Genomic DNA, 9,044 nt, shown 5'->3' with positions numbered 1-9,044 from the left:
CAGCTCACCATATACCAACTGGACGTGGAAATGCTCATTTATATGCACTGCAATTTTTAAGTGTCACATATCAACTGGGACAATTACGGTAATATTTGTAACTGGGACAGTCTCACTCGCGCCCGAGCGTCACCGCAATTCAGCGATTGGGTTTATTGCGTAAAGGTAAGGTAAAGGGAAGTTCAATGGTCATTCAGCTGTAGCATGGCTTGGTGATTTATTTGAAGGCAGTCACCTGATAAGGACCAGAAACGGAGCACTGGTCGTCCACTGGGTTTACAGACAGTTGTTGCTTAGATCGCGTGTGACAGAGTTTCTGCTGTGAAGGCTCTTGATGATTTGCATTAGTGTCTCTGCAAACGGCAGCACAAAGTGTTGTGTTTGGATTTAATTCAGTTCGGACTGGATAACTTAACAGTATTTCCAGCGATTAGACATTTGAAAGATATAATTTTAACGTAAGCTAAAGTTTCGAAGCATCCGGTAGCGTGTGCCGTTGTAGAACAGTGCTGTGTAAAACAGCCCGCTGTTGTTGACGCTTGTCCTACTTCCAGCTATCAATGGCTGAGGCAATGGATTGTGTCGGGAGTAGTTCTGCTCGCTCCGCCAACAGTTCCGCCGGCTCCACGACAGCGGCGATGGTGCCAACGACCTTAGAAGACCTGGCCGAAGAAGAAGACGTTTTCCTTCCCGAAAGTAACGATGCTGGACGAAACGGGGCGGCGGAGGAGAGTTCAGGGGACGGGTCCGTCACGATCCAGGTCCTGCAAGAGGGCCCGATGACCGAGACGAGCAACCAGATGGAGAATGACTTTTTACATCTCACCATCAGGAAGCAGGTGTCTTACAGGTAACGACGCATGGACACAAATATAAAGTAACATAGCTTCACTGTGCCTTCAGCTCGAACTGTACTATATCCTAGTATATAACACACCACTGTTCTCATACTGGAATCGTACGCTCCTTGTGGCGGACGAGTTTTCGTCCTCTATGAAGTTCATAGATCATATTTATTATTACCAATTAAAGCAGACATTGCTGGTTGTGCTCTTTGCACCTTGTTGGTATTCAACGATGCTTTATTTCTGCGATTGCCGTGGTTTTTGAAATTGTTTAACAACATGCAATACACACGAATCCTCATGGGTGTTAAAGTGTCGGAAGGATATTTACAATGACTTTTATTGTAACCAGTTAGTGTCAGAGTTTGCTAGTTGGCTTAAATATTTAGATTTCCAGAAGTATCTCCCTATAAAGGCAGGTGATAAGTAAGGTTGTTGTATGTAGCAAATTAATTATGGAGACATAGCTGCACATTTACCGGTCTGTTACATACATTATGTATAGGTGCCAAACCAGTGTGATCTTGCGTGAATTCACGAATTTATAACACTTATCTACGTGTAGTGATGGATTACTGTGGCATGATGGTAGGCTATTTATATCGGCCGACACGATTGTCAATAAAAGCTATGTTGTTATTGATTAAATAGAGGTAATTAATATACCAGAGGTGATGGCGTACAGAACATTGTTACAGAGACACAAATCTGTTGTAACATAGGTGACGTGAACATCAGAGGTAGAATAAGGGAGAATGGTGCTTGATTTCAGTCTCTCGGTTAACCCAATCGACATGGCTTTTTATGTAGTAGAAAATCGGTAGCAAATTTTGTGAGACTTGGGCATTAAACATAACGGCATACTGTATCCCCTTCAACGGTGTTCCCTCTAGGCGACGCTGCTGTTCTGGTCTTGCTTGAAGTTGCAGGCAGTGACCCCGTTAGCTGCTGCCTCAGCAGACGTTACTCTGATGCAGAGCCCAGGTGCTCTAAACGTTGTTAAACGTAGTGCAGGTCTCGCGGCTTCAAATGTTTCACCACCACACACTGTTGAGTCGAACATTATTCAGGTAATTATGGTAGCAATAAGTGAGTTGTAAGATAAACAAGGTATTTGAATGTGGAAGCAGTGAGCACTTTATTAGGCATACCTGTACACCAGCTTGCTGATGCAATAATTGAATCAGACAATCATGTCGCAGCAACAAAATTCATAAAAGCATGCAGAAGTGGTCAAGAGGAGAGAGGTCAGAGGAGAAGGGCCAGACTGGTCGAGGTGACAATAACGCAAATAACCACACATTACAACAGTGGTGTTCAGAAGAGCATCTCTGAACACACAATTCGTCAAACCTTTAAGTGGATAGGTTACAGCAACAGAAGACTTAATAAGTCTTATGAAAAATAAGTCAAATAAATGCCTAATAAAGTGCTGATAAATAGAGTGTACATTCTATTACACTGACTGTTTATCAAGATAATTTGTTTTCTTGCAATTGATTCATGTTAGTGTTTCATCGGGCAGAAGAAGAACAGGATATAGCCAAACTTTCACCAGCTCTGCTGAAAAGAACTAACAAAATCATTTGAAATGCAAAGAAGTATTTGGCCTCCAGTGTGCTACCAAATCCAGGGTCATTATTTCATTATTTTCTGTCAGCAAGGAAATGGCAAACCGCTTTGTTTTTGGCCGCTCATTAATCACATCACATTACATTACAATCACTTGGCAGACACTCTTATAGGGATAACTATAGGGACTTACAGTAGTGGAAAACTTCAGAATTAGTTTAATCCAAAGTGCAACATCACTACGTTTGGTACTGAAGGCCTTTAAAATCAATCTGCCGACAAAATATGTAATTGAAAGTAAATATCGCTACACAGCTAATCATGTCTTCATCGGCTGTAGCGGTACATTACCATCCCAGGAGGAAATAAAGCGGTTCAGGGCAGTCTCCAGTTTGCACTGGATGATGGGTAGGGTCTCGGTTGTCCTGACCTCCAGGGGAAGCTCAGCATTCAGCCTCGTGTCCTGAATGGACACCTCTTTCACTTTACCGTACCAGCCCTCCATTTTGATCTCATAATGATGCTAGAGCTTTTGTTGTGATGGAAAAGGCTGTGACCCTTGGGCATTTAAACTACTGCGGACAATGAATGCTGAGCTGTGCTGTTGGTAGGGAGCCTAACCTAATGTCTAAAATAATATCTAATAAGGGGCTCTTAAGAAAGGGTTAGTGGGCACGACCCTGTTAGTGTGTTCTCCGCAGATGCTTAAAAACATGCCTGCTTTTTGTCAAACAACTATGGGGGCATTCAGATAGGCATTGGGTCTGAGTTTTGGCACACTTTTCTAAGGTCAGTGATGCTATCTTACAGGCTTCCAGGGTGCGTTTCGGTGAAAGTCGTAAGCTCAAAAGTAATTGTCTTTCATTTCAGTGAGTATCAGGATTCATCATGGGTTGGTGAGTCTGAACCTTTCTGCGAACATTGCTTCCTCCTTGTCGCTAATGGCTGCAGGTTATTGTCAAGCGTGATTTTAATGGCTGGTAATACATGGACGTAATACCATTTAGAAATTGTCCTGGCTGCAGCCACGGCGATTTATGTACCGAGCAGGCCGGGGTCCGCTGAGTACTGCTCGACGAGTGTCTCTGTTTAATAATGCTTCAAAGGCTGGAACCTTTCATGTTAGGGAAGGTGGCGCTGGGTTATTGATTTTGCCGGGCGTGTTGTGAGCCTTCAAAGAGCAGGCCACAGCTGCACTGTGGAGCTGATGAGGTCTGTGGTCCTGTGAAACAAGGTCCTAACCTTGTTATGTGGAGAGCGGCGGGGTGAGAGAGGACAGTGGTGGGCGGGTGGGGGGGGGGGGGGTTAGAGTCAGAGTGATGGGGGGGGGGGGGGGGGGGGGGGGGTAGGTGCTACGTGCCACTCGGTACCCACTCAAAAAGTGGGCTTGACTGGATTGGCCAATAAGTACATTTTCTAGGCTAGCTAGACTGCAAGCTTGGGGCTCTGTGGATATGAGCACAACGGTGATAATCCATCCATCCATCCATCCATCCATTATCTTAATCCGCTTATCCTGAACAGGGTCGCAGGGGGGCTGGAGCCTATCCCAGCGTACATTGGGCGAAAGGCAGGAATACACCCTGGACAGGTCGCCAGTCCATCGCAGGGCACACACACCATCCACTCACACATTCATACCTATGGGCAATTTAGACTCTCCAATCAGCCTAACCTGCATGTCTTTGGACTGTGGGAGGAAGTACCCGGAGGAAACCCACGCAGACACAGGGAGAACATGCAAACTCCGCACAGAGAGGCCCCGGCCGACGGGGATTCAAACCCAGGACCTCCTTGCTGTGAGGTGGCAGTGCTACCCACTGCACCATCCGTGCCACCCCACAACGGTGATAATAACAAATACAATTTATGGATTTATAGAATAATAAATAGAGATATGTGTCCCTGCTAACCTTCCATTTATATTGGAGGATGGAACTAATTTCGAGTCCGTATTCTCAGCGGGCACTGATGCATTTTTATTAACATGGTTTAAAATGTATCCATTATGTTCGGTCCTGGAAAACAGGATAAATGTGAAACATAAATAATGACTAATCAATCCTTACAATTCCTGTAGTAAATAGTTTAATGCTTTAAAAACAAGGGGCAGCAACTTTAGATACTTTAGGAAATGCATGCTCCCAAATATTAATAAATAAAACATAAAGCTACCGTGAAGCTAAATGTACATGTCATTTAAGCCATTATCTCCTTAGTGTTTTTTTTTGTTTACATGGACATTTTTTATTAAGACCCGAGATAAAAACGTATGTATTGTATGTAATTATTTTATAAGGTAAATGACTGGGACACGCAAGGTTGGTGGTTCTAATCCCGGTGTAGCCACAATAAGATCCGCGCAGCCATTGAGCCCTTGAGCAAGGCCCTTAACCCTGCATTGCTCCAGGGGAGGAATGTCTCCTGCTTTGTCTAATCAATTGTATGTCGCTCTGGATAAGAGCGTCTGCAAAATGCCAATTATGTAATGTAATGTAACCCATGTTTCATCAACACGACTGAAAGAGTTCTTCTTAAATTTGTATTTGTATCGGGCAACTAATAAATTTATTATTTGTTAATAAACAGGTTCCATTCGTAAATGTATTTTTATGCTATGAGAGTAATGGCTTTTGTATTTCAAAACAAATTTAGGTGCGCCATAAAATGTATATAAATGTGCACCAGTAGTTATAAAATATTCTTTTTGAATAGAAAAGAATAGAATAAGTGCATATGAAAAGTTGATTTGAGTACACAAATACCCAGTTCCCCTGGTGCCAGTGGGACTATAAATTGAATAATAAATCATAACTGCCTACAGTATGTTTGCTTGATGATTGGAAAGCTTTATTGTATTCACTTTCATTAAAATGACATTCATTCTGTTTGGCATTGAAATGAGTTGTAACCAAGTGGTTCTTTAATAATAGCCCAGATAGTGTAGCTGTGGTTTTCTGTCAGTCCGGAGGCTATGCCATTAGTGTGACAGAACTGTGTATTGCCAATCCATCTCGACTTGATTACTTATTGACATTTTCTGAATGGCAGGACTATTTTCTCAGATTGAATTATGGGGACCACATTCTGTCCATTGCAAAATTGACAATTTCATGACAAAGTAGACACACGCACACACACGTACATGCACACAAGCTTAAAGATAGAAATGAACAAAACGTACCCCAGAACTATATACAGCTGCTGTCTGTTGTCTAGGAGAAAATGCATAAAATATTAGATGAATTACCCTCCCTCATGACATTCAAAAAATAAAACAGTGGATTAACACATCATTTCATATTCAGCTGTCAAAACCAGACACCAGAAGTAGCTATTGTGCTGCAGCAAGCCATTTCAGCCTTCATTTGACACTTTTAATGCATTTTAAGATGGATCTTTTTTAATCACAAAAAACATTCTCAAAGGAAAGTATTTCTACTGCTTTTATGTTTAATACTTGCCATTTTTCTGATTAAAGACTTGTATTTTGGTCACGTTGCTTCAAGATGTTTGTATTACCTCTCTACCCTCAGATATTCAAATCAGTAACTGCCTGATACTGCATTTCCCTGATGGTAGCGGTGTGAAAGAAGAGGACAATTTCAGTATTTAGAAAATGAGGACTGCTGCTTCCTGGACTGATTCTACAGTAGCTATAAAAATGAATTTTATTCATTGTATGCGTTATCCTTCTTGGCAGATAGAGTATTACTGTCTGATGGCTGAATTGTTCTCCTTTACTACGTAACCCAATAAACTGAAGACTCACAATGAACAGAATAAGTGGAATAAGGTGGCATCGCAATCACCCGTGCTCCGTTGCGCAATCACCAAGGCACAGTCTTGAGTTCAGTTAGGTAAGAAAAGCCTCATATAGTCCTACAGGGTCCCATCATGTATCTCATCATATAGAATACATGATGAGTGAAAACATTGCTTACACAGATAGTCTGTCTGCTGCCTTGAAGCATAATAAAACAAATATTTTTCCTTTTCACTTTGCATGCTTAGCAGCACAGATTTCATGGCGCCATCTTCCAAGTGAAATGAGTCATGATTCGATTTGTTCAATAATCAACAGGGGTTAATCAAATCAGCAGAAATGGAACCAAAAATAATAATATAGATGCAAAAATGAAACGGAGCTGCTTTTGTGCTCCTCTGATTCACTTTCATTTGCACTGACCTAATGAAAACGCACTGGCCTCTGTTATCATCGTCTTTGGGATGATAAGAGTGTCTTCATATACTTCATATTCATATCCTCGGTCCTCAGACCTCAACCACCGCTTTGCACTGCGGCCCACTGTCCTGATTACGCGAGACCGTCCTGTCGGACGTCCAGATCCTCTGGCTTCTGGGCGGGCCAGGAGGAACCCATTACTGTAAGGCCTCCAAGCAGGGTGGAAGAGAACAGGCTGCCCTTTTCACTAATTTCTCACCAAGCATCCACAACTGCACTGCCCTGACATACATGCCCCCTGGTACTCGATGGCATAAAATCTAAATTCAGATTGTTTTCAAGGAAGTGGAAATGCTTTAGTATGAAAATACACAGGTATTACAATTTTATAAATTTTATGGAATATACTTTAAGATGTGTTCATATGGTTCAGGAAAAAGTTCATTTTGATTTCAGCTTGTCTTTAATAGTTTCCTAATAGTAGTAAATGCATTTTTATAGTTCATTTCTCACACTGAAAACACTTTACAGGGAAACTCGCCTTAACCAACAGTTACAGTATGTGGTGCATGGCAGCTATTTTGCACCAGAATGCTCACTACAAATCAGCTGAGGTGGAGAGGGAGAGAACAGTTTTTTAGCCTGTTAATCGGGGGATGAAGGTGACGAGAGAGTTGAAAATTTAGCTAGGACACGAGGGAACCACCTACTCTTTGAGAAGAGTGTCATTTTTAATGACCACAGTGAGTCAAGGCCTTGGTTTAACATCTCATCTGAAAGACAGCATATCTTACAGAGTTCCCCCCGTCACTACATTTTGGTTCATTGGACCGAAGGAACCCTATGGTTCAAATGCAGCTGCAACGTATTCCCGGAGGTCCCCCGTCCAACTGCTACCAAACACGCACCTGCTTAGCTTCAGCCATTCAGCTGGAGCCAGGTGCATGGTGGCATGGCAAGCATTTACCATGAAGTTTCAGTGTAAAAACCCTGTTGTTATGTTATGCATTTTTGTTTTTCATACGTTTCACAATACAGAAGCATGCCTGAGAGTTTGACTGGAAGCAGGATTCATGCATTCGATCTGAGATGATGATCTTGAGATCTCTGGCTTTACATACACTTTCATTTCTAAGTCATTTCTATTTTATATGGTTACCGCAAATACATTTATGACAGATGTGTAATGAGACAGCATACGCATTATGTCCTTGAAATTGACTTAAATGTGAATTAAGTGCTAATTTATTTTCTTCATAGTCATAGATTTGTGTTCTCTGTACTGAACAGTCTGGATCTCAGCCATAGGCCCTCAGACCATTAGCATATCTTTGTGATGAAAAATCATAGCTGGTTGAAGGATGTCTTCACCTTGTGATTAAAGACCTGGATGAAGACCATTGATTTGTCAAGTACATTTTCCAGTGGGTCTGCCAACAGTTCCTGTGTTCGAGCCCCTTATGGAGCCAATCCCCGCACTGCTGTTGGCCACTAATTCACTCTCTTCTGAGTCACGTTTGCTTGATGTTGTTGCATTAACCGGATCAGGTTGTATCTTCCAACACACACTGTGCCATGCAGAAGGTCTGGAAACGAAACCAGAGCCCCCATAACCCAGAACAGGGATGGCACATGGCCCATTGAAGGCGTGTAATCGTGTTAGTGGTGCCTGGACACAATATGTTAGGAATTATGCTCCTGTGTTCCTCTTCGTCGTGTCTCTGGTGGTTTGAAGCTGCCGGTTCCTGATCTCTGTCCAGTGTCATTATGCAGTCGCCACTCACCTCTGTTTTAGTGTGAGTGGTAATGCTTGAATTAGACAAAATGGCACTCTTATTTCAGGGCTGATTGGGTGCCTGTTTTTGTGGATAATAGGCTTGGCCGTACTTGTCCGATGAAACAGTGTTTCTGTAATCAACAGAGCGGTGTTTCATCAGTCTCAATTCGTCGCATTACATTTCAGTCAAGACTTGCTGCAAGGAAGGATTTCTTTCTAAATTATTCTATAATTCGATTACGCAATCTCATGTTAATGACTTCTTGTGGTTAAATAATTAAAAGTGATCTAGGCTACAGTGACTTGTGGATTTTTTTTTTTTTGGTTAAAAAATTATACCATTCTGGAAATTAACTGGATGGCCTGGGCTGTTGCATCATGGGACTGCAGTCAGAGGAGTGAGAGATATGCGCAGTGATCAAACAGAATAAGAAGCACTTACTGTGAGGCACATTCAAGGGTGAAACTAACAATAATTTTAAACTTCTACTACTGTGTTTTCATGGGTTTTGATATTTAATCGTATTTTTAATTTGACAGGCTCTCTGATGTAAAAAATATGATTGTTATGAATGATGAGTTGTTTGAGAACACTGTTAAATATTAAAAAGGATAAATTATAGATCACCGTAAGACAGGTTAGTTTTTATCATACTGATGATAT

Source organism: Conger conger, chromosome 6 (genome assembly GCF_963514075.1).
Source record: "Conger conger chromosome 6, fConCon1.1, whole genome shotgun sequence".
NCBI lineage: Eukaryota > Metazoa > Chordata > Actinopteri > Anguilliformes > Congridae > Conger > Conger conger.
This window is presented reverse-complemented; position numbering follows the sequence as displayed.